At 50.7% G+C, this 10,264-nt stretch overlaps 1 pseudogene across 1 annotated transcript; it reads right to left on the reverse strand.

Moving 5' to 3' along the window:
* Positions 1-5,012: 5,012 nt before the first annotated feature.
* LOC120711540 lies at positions 5,013-6,991 on the reverse strand (annotated as a pseudogene). Its single transcript, XR_005690313.1, has 2 exons — positions 6,008-6,991; positions 5,013-5,914 (listed from the first exon to the last, which is right to left on the reverse strand). The product of XR_005690313.1 is annotated as a desmethyl-deoxy-podophyllotoxin synthase-like (transcript).
* Positions 6,992-10,264: the final 3,273 nt, after the last annotated feature.

Genomic DNA, 10,264 nt, shown 5'->3' on the forward strand with positions numbered 1-10,264 from the left:
TCCTTCATATTAACTCCTTTTCACGTAACTCTTTTTCCTAAACTCTCCTCAAATCATATACTATCTATTCTTCCCATTTTCATCTCCATTTGAGCTTATTTTATAGCTTGCTTGTGTTTGTTTGCCGGTTGTGCCGTTTTCGCCCGTAGATCACGGAGTGACCGAGGATGAGCCTGCCAAGGAGTACGAAGGCCAGTACCGCGAGCCGGAGCCAGAAGACCCGTACAGTGAGCAGGAAGCCGCCGCTGCCGACGCGTACGTAAGCGAAGGCAAGTTTCATCGACCCCTACATGAGCGGTTGCATCCATGTGAGGACATCTAGTTGTAGCTCTAGTTTAGGATCGATTACATATACCGGAACTTGAATGATTGAGTGTGCTCATACATGCATATGAGTAGTTATGCATATCCAGAGTTGAGACTAGGATATGAAGGGTTTTGGCTGAGACTAGGGCAGCTGTGTATGCTGGAGCCGGCGCTACCGTGGTGGTAGACTGGCAGGTGAGTGCTACCGTGGTGGTAGGCTCGAGTTGACATGTTGAGGGATGGTTGCTGCCCTGGTGAACTATAAGGACCGAGTTGTTTTGACATCTCACATAGCTTACTTTAGTACGACCACAGGTTCCGGTATGGGCCGGACTTAGCCTAATCCCACTGGTTAGCCTGACGGTCGCGGGGATGGTTTACGTGTATAAACCATTGGGGTCAGGGCCCGAGGGTTTGTGTGGCCGGGCTAGGGCGAGACCACGGCTGGGTGTCGGCTATGTCGGTTGTCCGTTCGGGCAGTCGAGCATGTGGGTACAATGTACGACCTCTGCAGAGTGTATAATCCATTCGAATGGTCCGTGTCCACGGTATGGACAGGCTACGGTGTGGTCCTGACAACTAGTGAGCTACCTACTGTGGGTTGTGTCGGGAAGGGTTGCATACCATTAGTTGCATTGCTAATGCATTGTGCTTAATGTGTGTCGTGCATGTCATTCCCTCCCGTAGGGTGAGGTGGAACTTGCTGAGTACTTTTGTACTCAACCCTTGTTGATTTTTCTCCAGAGGATCCTGACTTTGTGCCAGAAGACTACGAGTAGATCGTGTCCGCACCCAAGCTGATCGAGTGGAGCCGTGATGGAAGAAGAGCTAGTCCTCCATGCCGTCATGCTAGTCATTATCCTATGGTTGTTCTGTGTAGTGTTGTGTTGTTACTTCACCCCTCGTGTACGTGTTGAATAATTCTCTGTATGACTCTGGACTCCACTTGATGTAACATGTATTATGCCGGAGATCTTATTTAGTAATTAATACATGGTTTAGACTTGATCTTTGGGTCGGGGCGCTTCAAGGTACTGGCAGGGTCACGGAAACACGCCGAGTGGAGTAGCGGCACCCAGCCCCCGGAGGTGCTGGCAGGGTCACGGAGACATGCCGAGCGGCGCCCAGCACCCTGAGGTACTGGCAGGGTCACGGAGACACGCCGAGTAGAGTAGCGGCACCCAGCCCCCGGAGGTGCTGGTAGGGTCATGGAGACATGCCGAGCGGTGCCCAGCACCATGAGGTACTGGCAGGTCCACGGAGACACGTCGAGTGGAGTAGCGGCACCCAGCCCCCGGAGGTGCTGGCAGGGTCACGGAGACATGCCGAGCGGCGCCCAGCACCCTGAGGTACTGGCAGGGTCACGGAGACACGCCGAGTAGAGTAGCGGCACCCAGCCCCCGGAGGTTCTGGCAGGGTCACGGAGACATGCCGAGCGGCGCCCAGCACCCTGAGGTACTGGCAGGTCCACGGAGACAGGCCGAGTGGAGTAGCGGCACCCAGCCCCCGGAGGTGCTGGCAGGGTCACGGAGACATGCCGAGCGGCGCCCAGCACCCTGAGGTACTGGCAGGGTCACGGAGACACGCCGAGTGGAGTAGCGGCACCCAGCCCCCGGAGGTGCTAGCAGGGTCACGGAGACACTCCGAGCGGCGCCGAGCACCCTAACGTACTGGCAGGTCCACGGAGACATGCCGAGTGGAGTAGCGGCACCCAGCCCCCGGAGGTACTGGCATGGTCATGGAGACATGCCGAGCGGCGCCCAGCACCATAAGGTACTAGCAGGGTTACGGAGACACGCCGAGTAGAGTAGCGGCACCCAGCCCCCGGAGGTGCTGGCAGGGTCACAGAGACATGCCGAGCGGCGCCCAGCACCCTGAGGTACTGGCAGGTCCACGGAGACACGCCGAGTGGAGTAGCGGCGCCCAGCCTCCGAAGGTGCTGGCAGGGGCACGGAGACATACCGAGCGGTGCCCAGCACCCTGAGGTACTAGCAGGGTCACGGAGACACGCCGAGTGGACTAGCGGCACCCTGCCCTCGGAGGTGTTGGTAGGGTCACGGAGACATGCCGAGCGGCGCCTAGCACCTTGAGGTACTGGCAGGGTCACGGAGACACACCGAGTGGTGTAGCGGCACCCAGCCCCCCGGAGGTGCTGGCAGGGTCACGGAGACATGCCGAGCGGAGTAGCGGCACCCAGCCCCCGGAGGTGCTGGTAGGGTCACGGAGACATGCCGAGCGGCGCCCAGCACCCTGAGTTACTGGTAGGGTAACGGAGATACGCCGAGTGGAGTAGCGGTACCCAGCCCCGGAGCTGCTGGTAGGGTCACTGAGACATGCCGAGCGGCGCCCAGCACCCTGAGGTACTGGCAGGGTCACGGAGACACGCCGAGTAGAGTAGCGGCACCCAGCCCCCGGAGGTGCTGGTAGGGTCATGGAGACATGCCGAGCGGCGCCCAGCACCATGAGGTACTGGCAGGTCCACGGAGACACGTCGAGTGGAGTAGCGGCACCCAGCCCCCGGAGGTGCTGGCAGGGTCACGGAGACATGCCGAGCGGCGCCCAGCACCCTGAGGTACTGGCAGGGTCACGGAGACACGCCGAGTGGAGTAGCGGCACCCAGCCCCCGGAGGTGCTGGCAGGGTCACGGAGACATGCCGAGCGGCGCCCAACACCCTGAGGCACTGGCAGGGTCACGGAGACACGTCGAGTGGCGCTCAGCACCCTAAGGTACTGGCAGACCACATAGAAAGTTGGGAACATGCATGACATGTTCGGCAGCAGTCGCGGAGACTTGAGAATATGGTCGCAGAGACTTAAAAATATTTAGTAACTAACGCTTATAAAAGCACGTCTTAGCTTGATCGATGGATTAGTCGAAGTAGTCGATACCCCGAGCAGGCGGCTGTCGAAGTAGTTGGCGTGACCGCTATAACCGAGCAGGTGGGAGCGGCGTGCGGCATGTGGACCGCTCGTCCGTTGCACGCCAGCAAGGCTTGGGGCGAGCGTCCTCAGAATTGGATTTACGCTTACATATATGGTGCGCGCGGTACACCGTACACGCACTGGACTCTTCCGCGGACGCTCGCCCACTACAAAATTGGTCTCAAACTATAGCCAACATTTTTTTTATATCTTTCTATCCATCTGAGTAGGGTGACTGCATCATGGGGAACCTGAAGGTCCCCCTTTACTTTCTCCCCGTGGATGAAATTGGGTTCAGTTCCTTGTATTCCTCACTTCAAACGGCACATCTGCTTCTCATACTGTCTGTGGCCACAGTAACCAACTGAAGGTGAGATATTATTGGAGGAAAGCATGCCGAAAGAAGATCATATATAATTTTCCCATCGTTCCGTTGCAAAACCTGATGATCAAGCACTTTGTTTTCCTCCAACTCTCATTTTCAGTACCTGTCAAAGCACTTCAACACGGTCAACACTTGGCATGGGCAACAGTGAGGACGGGGAAAGAATGTGGACTAGATGTTGAGATGCTACTCTACATTGGCCCTGTTTGGATACCAGGGTTAGAGTTGGAGTTGGCTTTTTTGCCACTCTAACCCAAAAAAAATCCAAACAGGGTGCCCAAAAAACTATCTCCAAAGGGTGCTTATTTGGGTTTGTAACGAACATGACACCATTTAGGCAGCGGAGGCTAGGCCGAAGGAGGGCGGCGCCGCCGAAGAGGAGCCACCGGAGAGGATATGCCGGGGAGAGAGGGAGAGGGAGAGACTGGCACTGGGAGGAGGCGCAAAGAGAGAACAGTGGAGAGAGAAAGGGAAGAGGGGAAGAAAGAGGTGGCCACACCAGATCCGGCAAGAAAGAGGATTTAAAAGAACCAAATGATTGAAAAAGTGTTTTTATTGTAGTCTAACCCTTGCATCCAAACACCATTTTAGTTAGAGTTAGTTCAGAGTTAGTCATGAGCTAGAAACTAACTCTAACATGTAATCCAGTTAGAGTATCCAAACAGGGCCATTAGTTGTGGAAGTGCAGCTCTGCATGCAGCGGCTACGAAAATTATAGCTATCAAGAGAAGAAGATATCCTTGGGAGTCCACAAGAGTAGCAGCATTCTATTTTAATTACACTTGTCATGTCCTAGCACCTAGCACTGTTGAAAATCTGCAAGATACTCCTGGTCTTGGCTTCTTTCCACATGCAGTTGGCCAGGCTCCAGTTTTTTTTTAAGAAAAGGTGTGCCTGAAATTTTATTGCAAAAGATAACGATGTCTTTATAGGTTACAAGAGGCTAGTAAACTACGGCACATATCGAGGCAAGGCTTCACGGAGGCAGCTTTACTGCCCTTCTGCACGTAATTTTACATATTGGTAAATTTGTTGCTTACAACAAGATTTACAACAAGATCCATCGACCGCTGAAAAAATATCGGCTTGGGAACACACAAAGCAAAACATATGTACTCCCTCCATATAAGAAATAGATGACGTTTAGAACAGTGACACGGTCTTCAAAGTATAACTTTGATCGCTTATTTTTATAAAAATATTTGTTGAAAAGTGATATATGTATATTTTTATGAAAATATTTCTTAAGACAAATCTATTCATATAATTTTCACATTTTCAAACTCAATAACTTAAAAATTATTCATGATTTATATTCTCAATGTTTGACTCAAATCTTGTCCAAAACGTCATCTAAATCCTATATGGAGGGAGTAAGGTGTAAATGTCTTCTTATATTATATATTGTTCCCAAAAGTTAATTTATTAAGAAAAATTGATGTGTGCTCTTTGTACATTTATTTTTTTTGCTAGAATACTTTTATCTATAGTTTGGAACATTAGGAATCATATAGATTTTGGCAAAAAAAATCGACTCATAAATATTGATTCTCCACAAAAGATATCAAACTAGTATAATGAAAGAAGAATATTCGGCACAAAAACAAACCATACAGCACATAACATGACAAAGTTTACCACTACACAGTACATCACAAACATGATCAGGACCTAGACGCCTGGCACAGGAACGCGAAGGATGGGGCGGAGCAGGAGCCTGGATTTCCGGTGCGCGGTGATGCCGAAGGCCTCGGTCATGTCGAGCTTGGCGCCGCCGGGCACCTCCCAGTCGAAGTGGAAGAGGAGGCTGGCGAGCGCGAGCTCCATGTTGGCCAGCCCAAACCCCAGGCCAGGGCACATCCTCCGCCCGGCCCCGAACGGCAGGAGCTCGTAGTCGGTGCCCTTGAAATCCGCCGCGCTTCCGCCGCCGGCCTCGAACCGCTCCGGCCGGAACGCGTCGGGGTCCCCCGGCCAGTAGCGCTCGTCGCGGCCCAGCGCCCAGGCGTTCACCATCACCGTGATGCCCTGCGGCACGTCGTAGCCCAGCACGCGGCAGGGTTCCTGGCACGCCTGCGGGATCAGGAACGGCAGTGGCGTGTGCAGCCGGAGCGTCTCGCGGATGACGAGGGGCAGGTACTGGAGCCCCGCCTCCACGAGCTTCTCCTCCCGCACCGACCCGTGCGCGGCGAAGGCGCGTCGCACCTCCGCCGTCGCCCGCTCCATGACCTTGGGGTTCTGGACGAGCTCCGCCATGGCCCACTCCAGCGTCGGCGCTGTCGTCTCGCTGCCGGCGAAGATGTCCTGCGAGCAATCATACGGAGTGTCGATCTCTAAGTAATCGGTACAGAACTAACGGATCGGATTGAATTGATTGATGAGTTGAAGATTGCTTACAGTGATGGCGACTTTGATGACGTCCGTGTCGAGGGGGGATCGGCAGCTCACCATCCTTCTGTACCTTGAGCAGCACGTCGAGGAGGTCTTCGACCTCGCCGCCGTCGCCGCGCTCCATCCTCTCCAGGTGGTCCTTGATGATTTCGTCGAGGATCCCGAACGAGGTTTGACGGATCTCCTCGCTGCGGCGCACGGCGCTGCTGAGCCAGCTGACGATCCGGGATGACGGCCACAGGTCGGCTGGGTTGAACCCGGCGGCGAGCACGATGGCTTCGTCGAGCGCCCGCAGCAAGACCTCGCGGTCCTTGATCCGGTCGCCCATCGCGGCGCGCATCGTGGTGTCCGTGATGAGCTCGGACAGCCGCTCGCGCATGTTCACGGCGCGAGACTCCGCCGCCGCCGCGGCGCACACGCGCAGCATGGCGGCGGCCTCCTCCTCGCGGACGGTGCGGAAGGAGTTGACGCGGCGCGCGCTGAGGAGCTTGGTGATGGTGATCCGGCGGAGCTGCCGCCAGTGGGCCCCGTAGGGCGCCATGATGATCCCCCGGCCGCCGTCGGTGAGCGCCCGCATGGTGGGGCTCATCGGCCGCGTCGCGAACACCGCGTCGTGCGTCCTCATCACCTCCCGCGCCGCCTCCCGGGACGACACCACCAGCGTGGGCACCTCGCCGAGCTGGAGCAGCATGAGCGGCCCGTGGCGCCGCGCGAGGTCACGCATCGCGTGGTGCGGGAGCTTGCCGATCATGTGGTGCAGGCTGCCGATGATTGGCAGCTGCCATGGCCCCGGTGGCAGCCGCAGGCCGTGCTCGGGCGCCGCGGCGGAGCGCAGGCGCTTGGCGAGCAAGATGACGAGCAGCGAGACGAGAGCTAATACGAGGTAGAGGCAGTGCTGGTGGTCTTCCATTGGTGTTGCTCCCAATGCAAGCTCCTGGTGATTGGTGTGGCTTTGCTAGCTTAGTAAGCTGCAACTTAAATAGCAGAGCAGTGAGTGGTGGTTCTCCGTAACCTAAAATAATAAGCACTGAGGCTGAATTGTTTATTGGTGATTGTTTGCCAGGTGGTTACGTGGAAGTAGCAGTGTAGCACCCAACTCCAGCTATCTTGGGGTCAAACCATGTGCGCTCCCTGCATGTTGATTGCCTCGGAATAACCGCCACCTTGTGACTTCATGCGACGACCGACGAGTCAAACATCGAGACGATGGTCGGGAATATTTCTACAGAAAAAAATATATTTCCTGATTTTATATGACCAATTACAACCAATAGTAGAAAAGGACAATTAATTTCAACATTTTTAGATTCGCATTGTTCTCGAAATTCTCTAATACCGGTATAGGTAATGATTTTGTGAAGTCATCAGGAAGCCATGTGCTCAAATTTTAGATTTTTGTGAGAAACTCGTTTAAGGATTGAAGCCAAATTTCAGAATTGAAACCACATACGAGGCTTATGTCGGTTGGGCCGAACCAGTGGTCGACCAAACCAGCACCGACTCCGTTTCCACTACCCTTCGGTCAAAACCTTGTGTGACGATGGCATAAGGCGTCCTTTTTCCCATGCTATCATTCCACTGCATTTTTCAAACTTCGGTGGACAACAAACAATCGATTGAAGAAGTCGAAGAGAGAACTCTTCGATGTAATTTTATTTTCTTTATGTCGTTGTCCTTCTTTTATGCCACCAATTATTTACTTGATATGAATCAGATATGAGACACCTTATTGGTGTCTTTCTAAAAAAATAAAGAAGGCGGCGAATATGAGGGTAAAGTACGTATCCATGCTGCCACGTATGCCCAATATTAATTTTGGCTTCGAAGTCACGGGCACATAAAAAGAGAATATTCTTGCCGCTGTCTTTGCATCATCCTGTATGTATACTTCTGATATGGCAGCTTCTTAACGCCCCGGCTCGAATGAGGAAATTGTTTGAGCTGGCTTCCATTTCTCATAACTTCCTATGATATTTGTTACTTAAAGAAATATATATATATATAAATTTTAATTATCCGCCATTTAACTTTTCTATAGTTAAAACTATGCATCTACGTATATATTTATGCCTAGATGTATAAGTAAAATCTATGAATCCTGAAAAACTAAAGTATCGATATTTCATACACCGGCTAGTAAATACTATACCCTAGGATTCTCCGTAGCTTAATGTCTAACAGTCAAGACAAAGGGATCGGTTGGGATATGTTTTGCAACCATATTTTAGGTAGCCGCCAGCACCATGTTTTATCGGAAGATTCGTGTTTTGTTCCCCTAATAGTTAGCTAATTTATTTTGAATACAATATCAATGCGTGCAACATGCGCGCTCGGCTGTTGCAACATGTGTCGGGTCTTTTCCTTTTATTACTAGTCAATGACGCGCGCGTTCATATTTGATGACAATGATTGTGGTTATCATATTCAGCAGCCTAAGAATTCTTTAATTAGGAGATGCTTTTGTACGGAAAACACATAAACGTGAAGAATTCAAAGGCACCGAGATAAACGTGAAGAGTGTAGTTATTGCACGTTGCGTTCTCCCCGACGACAGATGGTACAATAATCGCACAAAGCAGCAGCAGGTCAATACAGAAAAGAAGAAAACGATTTAGAAGTCCTCGGCCCTGGAGGGGGAGCCTATTCAATAGACGTATGAGGAGCTTATTAAATTTTACAATTAACCATTCATTTTTGGATTGTGTACTCACTTTTGCAAATCTCCCTCTCACTCCCCCTGCGTCCCCCTTGAATGTCGATTCGGTAGTTCAGATTAAAGTTTACATGGAGAAATTGGTGATGTAGATATATATCGCTGAAGATTTCAAAGTCTACAGGAAGCCACTACTATACTACTGTTTCCGTTTGCTCGCGAACGGAAGGTTGCCACCTTCCTGTCACCATGGTAGTGCTTGGCTGCTTGCGATGGCTTCTCTTTACGCGCGTGGAGTGCTGGCGTGTGCTTCCTCTCATTCAAAAGCGGCGTCCCACACGTGGGCCCAACAGGAAGCAGCCAGCGTGTCGTCACTGCGTCAGTGCCTGCGAAACTAATCGCTATCATCGGTGGCGGAGCTGGTGTATATCCACGGCTAGGGCCACTATTTGATGAGCGATCAAACACGTATCGGATTTCTTAAAACCTACTGCCTCCTGTACGCACCGCAGCTCACGGAGCTTCTCAGCTCTTCGCGCGCCGCCAAGCCGATCCATAAAGCCAGCTAGAGTCAGCACGCCCAAGAGCAAGTCCAAATACCATGTGGTGGGCCCCATATTTGCATGCAATATTTTTATCCAAACAAAAAAAATACTCTATTTCACAAATTATTCATCTAAACTGAATTTCGATTGCACCGCTGTGTTTTTTACATTGAGATCTTCCAAACTAGACCACACTTAACTATATTTAGATGATATTTTGTATAAACTATTTTTAGTTTATTTCAAAATAATGTTTTCTAAAATATTTTATTTTGTTCTGAAATATTTTTTTTAGTCTCCGACCAACTTCTATTTTTGACAGAATACATTCGGAATGAAATTTTTCTTTCCGTTGAACCTTTTTATTTGTTTTCAAATTATTTATATTTTTAGGTGGAACAATATTTGTAATAAAATTTGTAGGGACCGCAGCCACCGCGCTCCAGGCACGTCGAGTCAAAGATATGCCTGCAGTGCAGCTGGGTGAGCCCGTCGTCCGCTACATGCTCTGTTATGTTTCCAGCTGGTCCAAGAGACTCGCTAGAGTCTCTTTGGTTCTCTGGAACAGGTTCCTGGCCCTGGTTTCATATGAGACAAGAGGTTAGAAGCCATGCGTAATCCCTGACAGTGATTCTATATTATCAAGACATGGAAGAATGTCACTGCGTTAATCTTTGCACAAAAAAATAAGGCAGGTCATCATAGAGTATCCACATGTCATTATTTGGTGACCGAACATTAGCGAAAAACTTGCTTGTTCCAAAGAAAATCTGAATTATATACATAGGAATACTGACGAACTGATGACTGTAAAGATAATATTTTTCACAAAGGTAATCTGACTTTTTAACCATCGTCTGACATATGGAGTGGCATTTAATTTGCTAATATGGAGGTAGATTCAACAAAACCACTGCTTAGTCTTTGAAAACATAGTAGTACGAGTATCTTGGAAAGAAAATGACGGTTTAAAACAAATGCCGGTCATAATGACACTAGCTGAAAAAAAGTTTCAACTTTCTTCACAAATGTAAACATGAAGGAGACACATAAGAAATTTGTAGT

The sequence above is a fragment of the Panicum virgatum genome, chromosome 6K (assembly GCF_016808335.1).
Source record: "Panicum virgatum strain AP13 chromosome 6K, P.virgatum_v5, whole genome shotgun sequence".
Taxonomy (NCBI): domain Eukaryota; kingdom Viridiplantae; phylum Streptophyta; class Magnoliopsida; order Poales; family Poaceae; genus Panicum; species Panicum virgatum.